Here is a 14,475-nt window from a genome sequence, read left to right as displayed (position 1 = left end):
CCGGAAGTTCCGGAAGAACCTTTTCCGGAAAGTTTCTGGAAGAAGTGTTCTTCCGGAAGTAACCAAACGTCTTCCGGAAGAACACTTCTTCCGGAAGACTCCCGGAAAACCTCTTCCGGGAACTTTCCGGAAGAAGTGGTTCATCCGGAAGAATTCCGGAAGACGCGCACTTCCGGAAGACCTTTTAAAGTTCCGAAAGACCTTTCCGGAAGAACCACTTCTTCCGGAAGTGCTTTTTTTGTTTTTTTTTTGTGTTTTTTTTTAAATTTTTTTAAACAGAAATTGTTTTGTTTTTTTTTAAATGAATTATTTTATTTATTTTGGTTATTTTGTTTTTTAGATTTTATGAAAAATGAAGTTTGGGTTTTTGATGTCATATTTTGTTTATAATTTAAATTGTGTATTTTTACTAAATATTAATTTGTAAATTAATTTTTTTTTATAAAAGTAGTTGTGTTTGTTTTTGTTTATTGTTTTTTTTTAAATTAGTGTTTTTTCTTTAAAAATGAAGTTGTCTATTTTTATAATTAAAGTTGTGTGTTTTGGAAGTTTTATAAAAATACTAATTTTTTATAATTAATTAGTTTATTTTATTATAAATGAAGTATTTTATTTACTAAAAAAATTGTGGATGTTTACTAAATAATTTTTTTTACATTAGTTGTTTAATTTTTTTAAAAAATTAAGTTGTGGATGTTTAGTAATGAATTATTTTTATATTAGTTGTGTTTTTTTTTTATAAATGAAGTTGTTTATTTTTTTTTAAAAAAAATTAACTTGTTGATGTTTACTAAGTAATTTAGTTGTGTTTTTTTTTAGAAATGAAGTTTCTTATTTTTTTTTAAATTAAGAGTTGGATGTTTACTAATTAATTTTTTTTACATTAGTTGTGTTTTTTTTTATAAATGAAGTTGTTTAATTTTTTTTAAAAATTAAGTTGTGGATGTTTAGTAATGAATTATTTTTATATTAGTTGTGTTTTTTTTTATAAATGAAGTTGTTTAATTTTTTTAAAAAAAATTAAGTTGTGCATGTTTATTAATAATTTTATTTTACATTAGTTGTTTTTTTTATATAAATGAAGTTGTTTAATTTTTTTTTAAAAATTAGGTCGTGTATGTGTGAAAATAATTTGATTTAAGTTAGTCTTATTTGTTTATAAATAAAGTTGATTTTTTATAAAGAAAATTGTGTATATTTTGACCGAAAAAAATACGTGTTGGACATGATTTACAGATCATGGCCAGAACACGAGGTTTAGGTCGTGCCATAGGTAGAGTTGTAGGCAGAGATAGAACTGCTGACGAGGATGTTGGCGATGTTCCCGAGAGGCGTAGGCCTACTGCCTCAGCCCGTAGGCTACGCGTTCATCAGATGACTACGGAGGGACGTGATATGGCTGAGGACGTCGCTGACATGACTGATGATGTCCCTGAGCAGCCTACGGAGGCACCTGAGATGCGTGCGGACGCACAGGGTGCTGATAGTGGTGAGGGGTCAGATGGTGATGATGCTGCAGAGGGATTCCCTGGTGGTCCACGTGACCCGTTAGTGCTCACATCATTTGCCGAGCATGTTGCACATGCCGTGTGGAGTGGACAGGTATTTTTATTTGTTAATTATTTGTCATTGTTTATTTATTTGTTTATGATTAATTTTTTTTAATAATTGTATAATTTGTACTTCAAATCAGGAACGTCCTGATTTGAAGTTAGTGTCACATGGGAGGAAGGTGACACTGATTGGGAGGCCAGTGCCTGAGATTGAAGGCCTGGTGGCTGCCACAGGATTAAGTCCACTGATAGATTGTTCAGTTATTACTGGCGATCCTGGACTTATATCCGTATTTGTGGAGAGGTGGCACAGTGAGACAAGCACCTTCCACCTTCCAGTAGGAGAGCTGACGATCACATTGGATGATGTGTCGTCCATTCTACATTTGCCCATCACTGGCGCCTTGCACAGTTTCCACGCTCTTTCTACGGAGGAGGCCAGATTCTTGCTCACGGAGTTGCTGGAAGTGTCTGCGGAGGAGGCCAAAGCCGAGACAACACTCACACGTGGAGCATATGTACGATTAGGATGGGTTCGTGACATTTATGAGACCAGATGTCAGGCCCGGCGGTGGATTGTCGCAGCTCGCGCTTATCTGCTGCACCTTGTCGGTTGCACTCTTTTTGCTAATAAGAGTGCAACATACGTGCATGTGGTCCACCTTGACGCTTTCCGGGACCTCGCTCATAGTGGTGGTTACGCTTGGGGGGTTGCCGCGCTGGTTCATATGTACGACCAGTTAGATGAGGCTTGTAGGACCACCACCCGACAGCTTGCGGGGTACTTGACGCTACTTCAGGTAAATTTTGTGTTTATTAATATGTTAGGTTCGATTATGATTTAAACATGTTTTTATGTTATGTTAACCTCAATTATTGTGTAGTGCTGGATCTATGAGCACTTCCCTAGTGTGCATCAGTGCGTGACTGACGATACATACCAAGAGACGTCCCCACGTGCTTCCCGGTGGTTGACGTCGAAGGCGCACATGAAGGGCATCACAGGAGCACCCTACAGGGCACGTTGTGATGGTTTGACCGTCACATATGTGTCCTGGTTGCCGTACACGGAGCATCGGGGTGTTAGGGCGTTTCAGGAGATTTCATCGTTCCAGGGTCAGCTCAGATGGGGTCCTATGATCGTCACAGTTCGACCGGAGAGGGTGGTACGCCAGTTCGGTTACATCCAGAGCATCCCTCCGCCGCCTGTTAGTGCACGATTGTCACAGGATCAGATAGATGACAGGTGGATGGAGTTTGCGGATCACTTACTACCTGCGGGTTAGCCTTGTTTAGTGCCTGGGCAGGTATCTGCGGATTACATTGAGTGGTTTTTCCGCATATCTCACCCTTTCATGACACCGACCCAGGCAGCTGACCAGCAGAGGGATGCACCAGCTGCAGACCCTGAGGACTACATACAGCCGCCCAGCCCCCAGGTTCCAGTGGCATTTGACCCCCCTCCATATGTGGTAAGATTATTTGCGCGTTTAATGTTTTATGAGTTGTTGTTTATTTTTAATTTCATAATAAATGTTTTTACTGACTTTGACAGGATGATTACGAGGGATATGAGGCGATTGCACAGAGGTTGGAGCGTGTGCTCAACCTTAGGATAGTCACTGCAGGCACAGAGTTATATGACATTATGCAGGACTGCCTGACGATCGCGAGAGGGGGACCCAGTGCTGATGGGGCAGTCAGGGCTCGTCAGAGACGCCGCACGGACCATTGATCATTGTATTTATTTTGTTGTGTTGTAGTTGACATGAATATTTGTAATTATTACAGTTTTTGTTTAATATAGTTGACGTGTTTTGCACAGTTTATTATTTTATAATATAGTTTGTTATTCCGATTGTTTGTGGTCCTTAAGCGAAGTTTACGGTTGTTTTAAATTTATTTTTAAAAAAAGGGAACCTAGAATCATGAGTTTTGTTTGTCAGAATTACATAAAAAATAAAAGTTTTTAAAATGATTAATGATTCATAAGTGAACCTTTTTTCCATGTTCAAGTACCCATGTTTGTAAGAATTACATAAATGAACCCTTTTTCCATGTTTGTAAGAATTACATAAAAAACATAAGTTTTTAGAATCATGAGTTTTGTTTGTAAGAATTACATAAATGAATCTTTTTTCCATGTTCAAGTACCCATGTTTGGGATTTTTTTGCGTGGGTGTGCCAGTGCCCTGAGACAACGGAGGGTGGCCATTTCTCATGTTTGGACGTCAAAGAATCCAAAAAAAATAGTCCCGTTCCCCAGTTCCGTCAACTAACACGTCAAAACAAAGCCTCAAAATCCAAAAAAATAGGAAATGAACCCTTTTTCCATGTTCAAGTACCCATGTTTGGGATTTTTTTGCATGGGTGTGCCAGTGCCCTGAGACAACAGAGGGCGGCCATTTCTCATGTTTGGACGTCAAAGAATCCAAAAAAAATAGTCCCGTTCCATGGTTCCGTCAACTAACACGTCAAAACAAAGCCTCAAAATCCAAAAAAATAGGAAATGAACCCTTTTTCCATGTTCAAGTACCCATGTTTGGGATTTTTTTGCGTGGGTGTGCCAGTGCCCTGAGACAACGGAGGGCGGCCATTTCTCATGTTTGGACGTTAAAGAATCCAAAAAAAATAGTCCCGTTCCCCAGTTCCGTCAACTAACACGTCAAAACAAAGCCTCAAAATCCAAAAAAATACGAAATGAACCCTTTTAACAATTAAATTTTTGGACCACTGAAACAACGCATTCAACTTTATTATGGGAATTAAACACGCCATAAACATATAAAGGTTACATCAACGAAAAAACAAAAAATTAAACATGACATTCAGTTGTTTAGCGACGTCCCACTGACCTCGTCTTCAACATATTTAGTAAAGACAACTAAAATTTCTATTGGTCCATATTTTTTCCAGTAGTTAGATTGTACTAACACCTTCAGCAGTTCTTCGTTGGTGATCAGCTCATTTATTTCATATTTTATAACCGTATCTGAATACTCAAACCGAGCTGGTTGGCGGAAAAATAATCGTCTTACCGTTTGTGATTTGTGAATTCCAAGAGGGGGAATCCCTTTAGGTGCAACTTGCTTAATTAAATTCTTCAGTTCATCGATGGTACATGTTGAAGGAATTTGAAATTTCTTAGGATTTTTTCCTGTGAACGCGCAACCAACAAATTTGTTCTGCGGTGGCATGTTCCATTTGTCGTTGTAATACAGGATCGCGTCATGAATACGAGGCATAGTGCGTTCAAGTAAGTTTATTATTCCATCTGGTGTTCTTCCAACGGTGCATAATAACTCAATCGGACCAACACAAGAAAATTGATCATTACACATTAACATTGTGTTGACATCGTCATCATTTATCAATTTGATACACTCAAAGCGAATTTGGTTACCTGTATCGGTGAATGGCTTCCGGTAGTGAATTTCATCCAAAAATTGTTTGTCGGATAGCTGAAGGGTATTGTGTATTCTGGTTTTTAGGCTTGCAAAATCACACCTATTTGGTACTCGAATGGGCACCGGAGTTGAAGTTTGGAAGTAAACCCCAGTATCATTGTGAATAATCGATCCATTTGGATAAATGAAAGCCAACCTTGAGTTGACAATCGTCTGACTACTAGTTTCTCCTAGAAATGCCATAGTTTGTGTATCAGTTGGGAGATTATTTGAAAGCAAGATAATGTGTGATTTAGTAGCCTAGTCTGCCATATATATAGATGGTTGTGACCGAGCCTTTGTTTAACTTTGTTTACAAAAAAAATAGACACGCGTAAATGTGTAGTCAAGTCAGCCAATGTGTTGTCGCTAATGTGTAGTCAAGTCAACCAATGTGTTGTCGAGCGACTGCTAGTTTCAAAATGTGTACTGAAGTCAACCAATGTGTTGTCACGCTCAAACTGTAATACGCATGCATGTCATTATGTGTTGTCAATTATGACAATGATGTATGTTGTACGCGTAAATGATTTTTGTTGGACCAACAATTTCCTTGCTTAACCAAACGAGTAGTTGATAATATTAATTGGTTAGTGACGGGTTACAATGAATTATATCGCATAATGAATACAAATAAATAAACAATGAATGTTTAGTCTTCATTTAGGTCTACATAGTGTGTTTTGAATGACATCAAGCTTGTGTATTCCTGCATTCTACTAATATATGGAATTGCCCATTGCTTTGCCTGAGAATAACAATTGGTTGACCACAACAGCGCTGGGGGCGGCAACGGACAATGGTCTTTCAAATAAACCTGTTGTACATGAACAAACATTATATCATGCGCTGACCGTGCCAAACGAACAAGCGAAGTCATTGCATAATTGTTACACTAACAATATTCAATGTACCTGAACAAAATGATTTCCAAACACGTGACCGACACATATGATGCGGTGGCCAGAAGAGTCAGGTGGTGGTTGACTTCTAAGAGGGAAAAATGTCATGCTTTGTTGTTGGGACAACGATACAAGGATTACGTTATACCGTGAAGCAATCACATATCCCATGTCTGTTATATCCATCCACTTGTCCACACTAACCTGAATGAACCAAATATACACATGTAAGTAATTTAAACATTGTTATTAAAAAAAATTAACCTAAAAACATACCTTTGAAAATCCATCAACAAGTAGGGACAACTTTAATTGTTCAAATCTCTCTGTGCCACCGAAGAGGTTCATGTACTCATGCGACCACCTGCCAAGTTCTTTAAGCAATTCATTACGCACTAACGGCCACGAATCTTCCCCCATACCTAATAAAGCGCCAATGGACCGATATCCACAGTTACCGTCCGCTTTCACATCCACAACGTCACGAATGAAACCTTGAAAGAATGACGCAAATTGATCCAACATCGGGATGATCCTTGTTGGCTGACGCGGTTGAGAACATGATGCACTTCGTTTCACTGGAGAGTTGCTGCTTTGAACAGAATGAAAAGCATCAACATACTCCCAGTAAGACGGATCACGCTTTGTGGATGTTTGACTTCTTTTCATCGGTTTCTTCGGTGCACCTTTAGTGTTCACCTTTGATGGAGGAGGGCACATAGAGTTATGATCAGGGTATGCGATTTCTCGAAGTTTACTCTTCAGATTTACTTTGCCAGCCACATCAAGTTCATCAAACCTTTTAGATATGACCTCTATTTCTTCCTTGATGGTGACTTCCGTCTCACATAACCCTTGGTCTGAAAAGCAAAGTCTCCTCCAAAAAAGATGGACTGACTCCAATGGGATGCTGCTAGCAGTATACCTAGAAAGCTCACATGCACAAGGAAGCCCGTGCGTGCTTCTCATCACACAACCACAAGAAGAGAGATTGTTGTTGAGATAACGTAGACGGTCAATCTCAGAAGCAATCTGATTTAAAGCATCCCTCGAAACCATCCCAAGAAGCCTCTTGTATAAGGTTTTTTTATATACATGGCCAACCACATGCGTACTGGTTTCAAATGATGCTTTAATTTCGACGTGTTGCAGCGTGATCATGTTGTTCATGGCATCCCAAACACTACATAGGTCTCCAACGCTATTTTGTAGTACTCTTTTGAGAGCCCAATGAGCTGATTCAACCCTACATTTAAAATACACAACAAACATGAAAATATACAACAATTAAATACCATTTAATATTAATCGTTACTAACAAATAAAATCAGTTGTTAATACCTGTTTGTTGTTGTGTTGCCTAGGTGCATGACCTTATTCGTCCATGCTGTAATAAAATTTTCCTTGTGGGGGATAATCCATGTGTCGTTAACATAGTCAACGAACATCGGCCAAGGCGAACAAGCAACTTGAAACTTCTGATATGACTCATGGAACTCGTATTCGGACGGACAATCAACCAAAGTACCCCAGTTATCCATTACATAGTCCCACGCATTTTTTTCCCCGATTAAAGATTTGCACTTCGCCTTCACATTCTTATCGATATGAAACCTGCACAACAAATTAGTAGACTCGGGAAACACAGTTTTCACTACATTCATCAGTGCTAGGTCTCTGTCAGTGACAATAACAAGAGGGAGGCGATCGTGTCTTAAATATAGGCCTCGAAATCGTTCCAAAGCCCATACAATATTATTAACACGCTCAGCCTCCAGATATGCAAACCTAGCAGAGAATGTCATCGCCGTTGGTGTCACTCCAACAAAGTCAAGTAGTGGGAGTCTGTACCTGTTTGTTTTGTAGGTACTGTCTATAAAAAACACCAGATGACATGCATTGCATAACTTTACTGCATCTGGGTGACACCAAAACAGATCACGCACCACAACTTCATCCTTCAATCTATGCCAATGAATGTATTGATCACGTTCGAGAAGCTTCATCAGATGCTGCATTTCGGTATCAGCTCCTCTTATTGAAGAACGATATGCACTTCTTGCATTGTAAATTTGCTTTATCGTGGTGTAACTGTTGGCATTGTGTTCCTTCAACGTTAGCAAGATGTTTTTCGGTTTCACCATCGACTTTGTCATATCAGCAATAATTTTCTTTTCTTCCTTAGTCAATCGCCCGGCGTATGGATGTCCAACTAAGGACTTCGCCAATTCATGATTATGAATCCCACAGATCAACTTCACCATCCAACCTTCCCCTCCACGCACTGGTTTCCCACGAAGCCTGAAGGGACAACCACATTTCCTACTCCCGGTGTCTTTTCTAACGAATTCTTTATTTCTACACTTGTACGTACCACTCCTTTCACACCCAATTAACACAAATGAACTTCTTCCTCTGCTACCGGTCTCTGTGTCAGATCTCATAATCACTGCAACAAATCCATTTTCATGGGCAACTGTTCGAGCCCATTGCAAAATATCATCTCGAGTAGCGAATACCTACAACGCAACCCTAACACATTAATTTTCATACAAACCATCAATTCAACCAATGACTCAAATTATTTATGATTACCTGAGATGTATTAAAAGCATTTGAACAATCGACATGTGGTTCATTCACTCCACATTCTTCTTGATTATCATAATCATAATCCATATGAACTTCTTGTGATATCGCAAAGTCATACCTCCATTGATCTTCGTCCATCTTAAGGACATATGCATCATACACAAGTACATTCAAATTATCATATAACCACATCCAAAAATTTACTACACCTTAAATAACAAACATATTAATAGGACATATGCATCATACACGACTATATTAAAATTATCACTATATTCTAAATTTATAACTACATTATTTACTTAAACTAAACTTATCACTATAATAAACAACTAATAAAACATTTTTGTACCATTATACATTTAAGTTACCTAAATCATTTAATATTATACCATTATACCTAATTAAATCAATAATCCACAACATATATAAAACAGAAATACAAAAAATTATAAAACAGAAATATATATATATATATATATATATATATATATATATATATATATATATATATATATATATATAAATTATAAAACAGAAATAAAAAAAAAATGCTAATAATTTAACATTCCGGAAGACCTTCTTCCGGAAGTTACTGAGGCCTATTCCGGAAGAAGTGGTTCCGGAAAACACTTCCGGAAGCACTTCTTCCAGAATGGGCCTCAGTAACTTCCGGAAGAAGGTCTTCCGGAAGTTACTGAGGCCTATTCCGGAAGAAGTGTTTCCGGAAAACACTTCCGGAAGCACTTCTTCCGGAATGGGCCTTAGAAACTACCGGAAGACCTTCTTCCGGAAGTTTCTGAGGCCCATTCCGGAAGAAGTGCTTCCGGAAGTGTTTTCCGGAACCACTTCTTCCGGAATAGGCCTCAATAACTTCCGGAAGAAGGTCTTCCGGAAGTGTTTTCCGGCAAATCTTCTTCCGGAAAAGGCCTCAGTGCCTAAAATTTCTTCCGGATACACATTTTTTTACTACTTTTCTTCTCTAAAAAGTAGCCGGAAAAGAAAAAAAATACCCATAAAAGCGTACCTCCGACAAAATAGGAAGAACAACCACTAACAAAACTTCAAATACCGAACACAGGACCACCAAATCTCTAAATACTTCACGGGACCACCACCAAAATAGCGAAAGCGCAACCGGAAGAAACAAAGCAACCGGAAGAAACAAAGCAGAAGAAAGCGAAAGGCAGTAAAAAGAAGCGAAGAAAGCGAAAGCGCAGTAGAAAGAAGCGTTTACGCATTAATTTAAAGAAAATTACACAAGGGCAAAATCGTCATTACATACGCATTAAATATTATTTTATTTTTACTTATTATTATAAAATGAAAATTCTTATTTCGTTACATACGTTCACTAATTATTTAATTATTTATGTATAATAATATTAATTATTTTATAATTTAGTTTATCCATTAAAAGTAAATTATATTATCAAATAATTTTTTTTAAAAAAAAGTTCAGTTCCGGAAGAAGGTTCTTCCGGAAGTTTCCGGAAGAAGGTTCTTCCGGAAGTTTCCGGATGACGATCTTCCGGACGAAGTTTGTGAGTACTTCCGGAATTCCCAAATTCTTTTTCCGGAAGAAGTCTTTTTCCGGAAACTTTCCGGAAAAGCTTTTTCCGAAAAGTTTACGGAAATACTTCTTCCGGAAGAAGAATTATTGAAGGGCAATTTTGCCACTTCACTGTTTGCTGGGTTCCCCAGCAATAATGCTGGGTGCACGTAGCAACTCCCTTTCTCCTTTAGTACCATGTCTCGACATTCGGGTTGCTTCTGATTATGGGTTGAATTTATACACAATTTTTTCCTTTTCATTAAATGCTTGAAATTGAAACGTTAGAGTCATTATTTTCGGGAATATCAATCTAAGGTTTATACTAAGAATATAAGTGCGAATAAACCTTAACAAAATGAACATCATAAATTAAAAAGCCTTAAAGCATGCGTAGGTTTATGTGATAAAATATTGGACACAAGTTGTCTTTCAAAACTTGGGATGCGACTTTAAAAGACAAATTTATTGTAGAGGGTCATCTTTACAAATTATTTATGTAAAGAAGTCTCTTTTCTAAGTATTTCCGGAAGAGGTCTGTTTTACCATGGATGCCGCCAGCAGTACTGGCGAGAAACGCGTACCGCCATCAGCAGTGACGAGAATGGTGCTGACATGGCTGGGTGCCGCCAGCAGCGATACACCCCATGCCGCCAATACCAATGGCGGGACATGTGCCAACGTGGACAGTCCCGCCATTGGCTCCTGCGTGACCAAGGTGGACGTGAATCAGCCTTCTAGCTAGGGCACTATTCTTGCATTGCAGGAGGTTAGGGCATTCAGGCTAGGCATGCAGCAGGTCACATGCATTGCAGGTTACAGGTTAGGGCATTCAGGCTAGGCATGCAGGAGGTCACATGCATACAATTTTGCTTTAATGGCGTGTAAATTTACGTTGCAGATCACATGCATGCTTCAGCTTTGGTGTAAATTTTCTTTAAATAGAGCACTTGCAAAATTTGACACTCAGCACTTGCAAAATTTGACACTGAAGAGAATAACAAAGTAGTGTGAAGAGAGAAAGAAAGGCTTTCATTTTGCTTGAAGTTTGTTGATTCTATAGTAAGGATATTTTGTATTTATTTAAAGAAAGCCTTCTTTCCTTTTGTTTATTTATCATGTACAAATTTTTTATTTTGAAGTAATAAATTTTGTGGTTAGAATCAAATTTGAAGCTCAAATTTAAGTGTATTAATTTTTTGAATTAGATTTTTTATTTAAAAATTATTAGCAGTAATTATCTGTAAGCCTTTTTTTATGGTTTTTGTGTCTGAAATTTTTTTAAGTGTAACCCTTCCATTTATAACCCTTCCATTTTGTGTCTGAAATTTTTTTGAAGTTGAAGAATTTTTCATAAATTATTTAATTAGAGTAATTCTTTTTAGAATAAAGTATGGATGTGTAGTTTAAGTTTAATAGAGCAAGCAAATAAATATTTTTATTTGTATCATTGACAAAATATTTAATTGAAGCAATAATTTTTTTTGTTAGACTAAAATTTGAAGGTAAAGTTTAAGTGTATTAATTTTTTGAATTAGAATTCTTATTTTAAAATTAGTATGAGTAATTATTTGTAATCCTCTTTGTCCATGGTTTTTGTAGCTTAGAAATTTGACATGTGACCCTTCCGGTTATAAAATTTTGTTGATGCTATTTGTGAGTTAAAAATATTTAGAGGTGACTCTTCAAGTTTTTAAAGTTAAGGGATTTTTTTTGAATTATTTAATTGGAGTAATAATTTTTTTGTTAGAATGACGTATCAATGTCTACCTTAAGTTTAATAGAGGAAGCAAATAAATTTTTTATTTTTATCATTCACAAAATATTTAATTGAAGTAATAATAGTTTTATTTAGAAACAAATTTTAACGTGAAGTTTAAGCCTATTAATTTTTGTAATTAGGTTTTTTACTTTGAAGTTATTTTTTAATAATGTTTAATTATTTACAAGCCTTTGTTCATGGGTGGACAAGCCTTACAAATAATTACCTGATTCCCTTCTAGTTTTTTGAAGTTAGAATGAAATTTTAATCTGTAGTTTAAGTTTAAGTTTATGTTTAATTTTAAGTTAAGTTTAAGTTTATGTTTAATTTTAAGTTTAAGTTTAAGTTAGTAGATGAAGCAAGTAAATACACTTATTTATTTTAAAACTACTGTTGCTATGATTAATTATTTTTAATTTTGTTCATGTAGGTATATCATGAATTCAATTATTACAGTGTTATATTTCAACGGAAGAGTATATGAAGACAATGATGGTATAATATTTGAAAGCAGTAAAAAGGCGATTCAGATTAAACGCGGAATTAGTTTCAATGCTTTGAAAAAAAATTGGAGATAAGGTAAAGTTAGAAAATAATGAGATTATTTCTACTATAAGTTGTAGATTTTTAGTTTCAGGAAAATATGTTGCGTTGCAAATTTGTGATGACGAAGATATTGAAACTATGATCGAAAGTTTTCAACAACAACAACAAATGTTAGTTCTAGAATTGTACGTAGAAAAGGATGTTGCTGGTGGTTCTATGTTTCATGCTGCAAATTCTGTTACGTCATGCGGACATAATGTATCTCATCATGAGTCGGAACTGTCAAGAAATATAAGCAATTTACATGATGATGATGATGATTATCTTGCGTCTAACTCATACGTTGAAGAGTCTTTCGATGAAGATGATAGTGTTGATGGAATATCTAATACAAACGATGAAGTCACCGACATCGTTGAACCAGTTTCAATTGTTCATCCAACTGAAGGTAAATTTTATGAAATACAAAATTAGTTGAATACATCTATCTTTTTATGAGAATTGTATTTAATGGTAACTAAATACAAGTAGTTTGTTGACGTGATTTTTTTTTTTGAAATTATTAGGTGTACCAGGAATTCAAAATCCATTTTGGAATGATGTTTTGCATTATAATAATATCAATTGGAGTCATCCGGACGAGGAGAACATTTGTGATTTGGACATGCCAACGACTTTTAATGTTGGACAAGAATTATATGTTGGCATGGACTTTGACAATAAAGATGCGGTCAAAAATGCACTAAAACAATATGTGATGAAGGTGCATCAAAGTTTTAAGGTTGTTGAAACGAAATCACACAAATATATCGTTTGTTGCCCCAACAACAGCGCAGAGTCTTCTTGCCCTTTTTATATGAGGGCAATTTTATCTAAAAAAACTGATGCATGGAAAGTGACACAATGGGGTGGACCGCACACATGTCTAAATATGACTATGACACAAGACCATGAGAAGCTTGATTCAGATTTAATTGCGACTTGCGTAGTAGGTACGTTTTTTATGTTCATATTATCCTACTTTTGTGTTATTTGTTATTTTAATTTGTTATTTTATTTTATTATTTGAATTACATGCATGATCAGAGAAGATCCATCAATAAAAATTTCTTTGATTCAAGAAAGGATAAATAGTGAATTTTCCTATAAGGTTTCATACAGAAAAGCATGGATGACGAAACAAAAGGCAATTGCAATTGAATATGGCGATTGGGAAGAGTCGTATGTGAAACTCTCGTCATGGCTAACACACATGCAAAATCATTCTCCTGGCTCTTATTTTCAAATACTACATGACGATTTTATTGTTGGTAATAGCGTGAGTCGCGAACATCGTGTGTTTCATAGAGTATTTTGGACATTTGGTCAATGTAAAGAGGCTTTTAAGTACTGTAAGCCAATCATACAAGTTGACGGCACACATTTATACGAGAAATACCGTGGGACCCTGTTAATGGCCACATCACAAGATGGAAATGGTGGTGTTCTTCCTCTAGCATTCGTCGTGGTCGAAGGTGAGACGTTAACAACATGGTCATGGTTTTTGGTCCATTTGCGTGAACACGTCACAGATAAAAATGGAATTTGTCTAATATATGATCGTCACGCGAGTATAAAGTCTGTTATCGCTAACGAAGCACTTGGTTGGCAACCTCCCCACGGTTATCATGTGTACTGCGTCCGACACATAGCGAGCAATTTCAATCGCAAATTCAACAACGCGAAACAAAAAGAGATGTTCAAGAAATTGGGTAAGGTTTATTTTATACATGAAATTAATTTTAGTTTCATATCTACCTACAACTTTTGATGGTAACAAACTTGATGCAGCGTACACTCCTTGCAAGCATGTGTTTGATCAAAACTTAGAAAAATTTCGTCAATTGAGTCCAGCCATAGCAACATGGATTGATCGCATTTCAAAAGAAAAATGGAGCATGGTTTACGATACATCTGGACGAAGATATGGTCACATGACAACCAACCTCTCAGAATGTGTGAATAAGGTGTTGAAGGATTGTCGCAACATACCCATAACAGCGTTGGTCAAGTCAACATATAGCAGGTGCCGAAAGTACTTTGTTGATCGTGGTCGCCAAGCCCAAAGAAAATTAAATGAAGG

General features: G+C 36.6%; 1 pseudogene; it reads left to right on the top strand.

Annotated features, from left to right (window-relative positions):
- The first annotated feature begins 1,885 nt into the window (after nucleotides 1–1,885).
- Nucleotides 1,886–2,503, top strand: LOC114398394 (annotated as a pseudogene).
- Nucleotides 2,504–14,475: the final 11,972 nt, after the last annotated feature.

This window comes from Glycine soja, chromosome 19, assembly GCF_004193775.1.
Source record: "Glycine soja cultivar W05 chromosome 19, ASM419377v2, whole genome shotgun sequence".
NCBI lineage: Eukaryota > Viridiplantae > Streptophyta > Magnoliopsida > Fabales > Fabaceae > Glycine > Glycine soja.
Note: the sequence above shows the minus strand (reverse complement) of the source record. Positions and strands in the feature narration are given on the sequence as shown.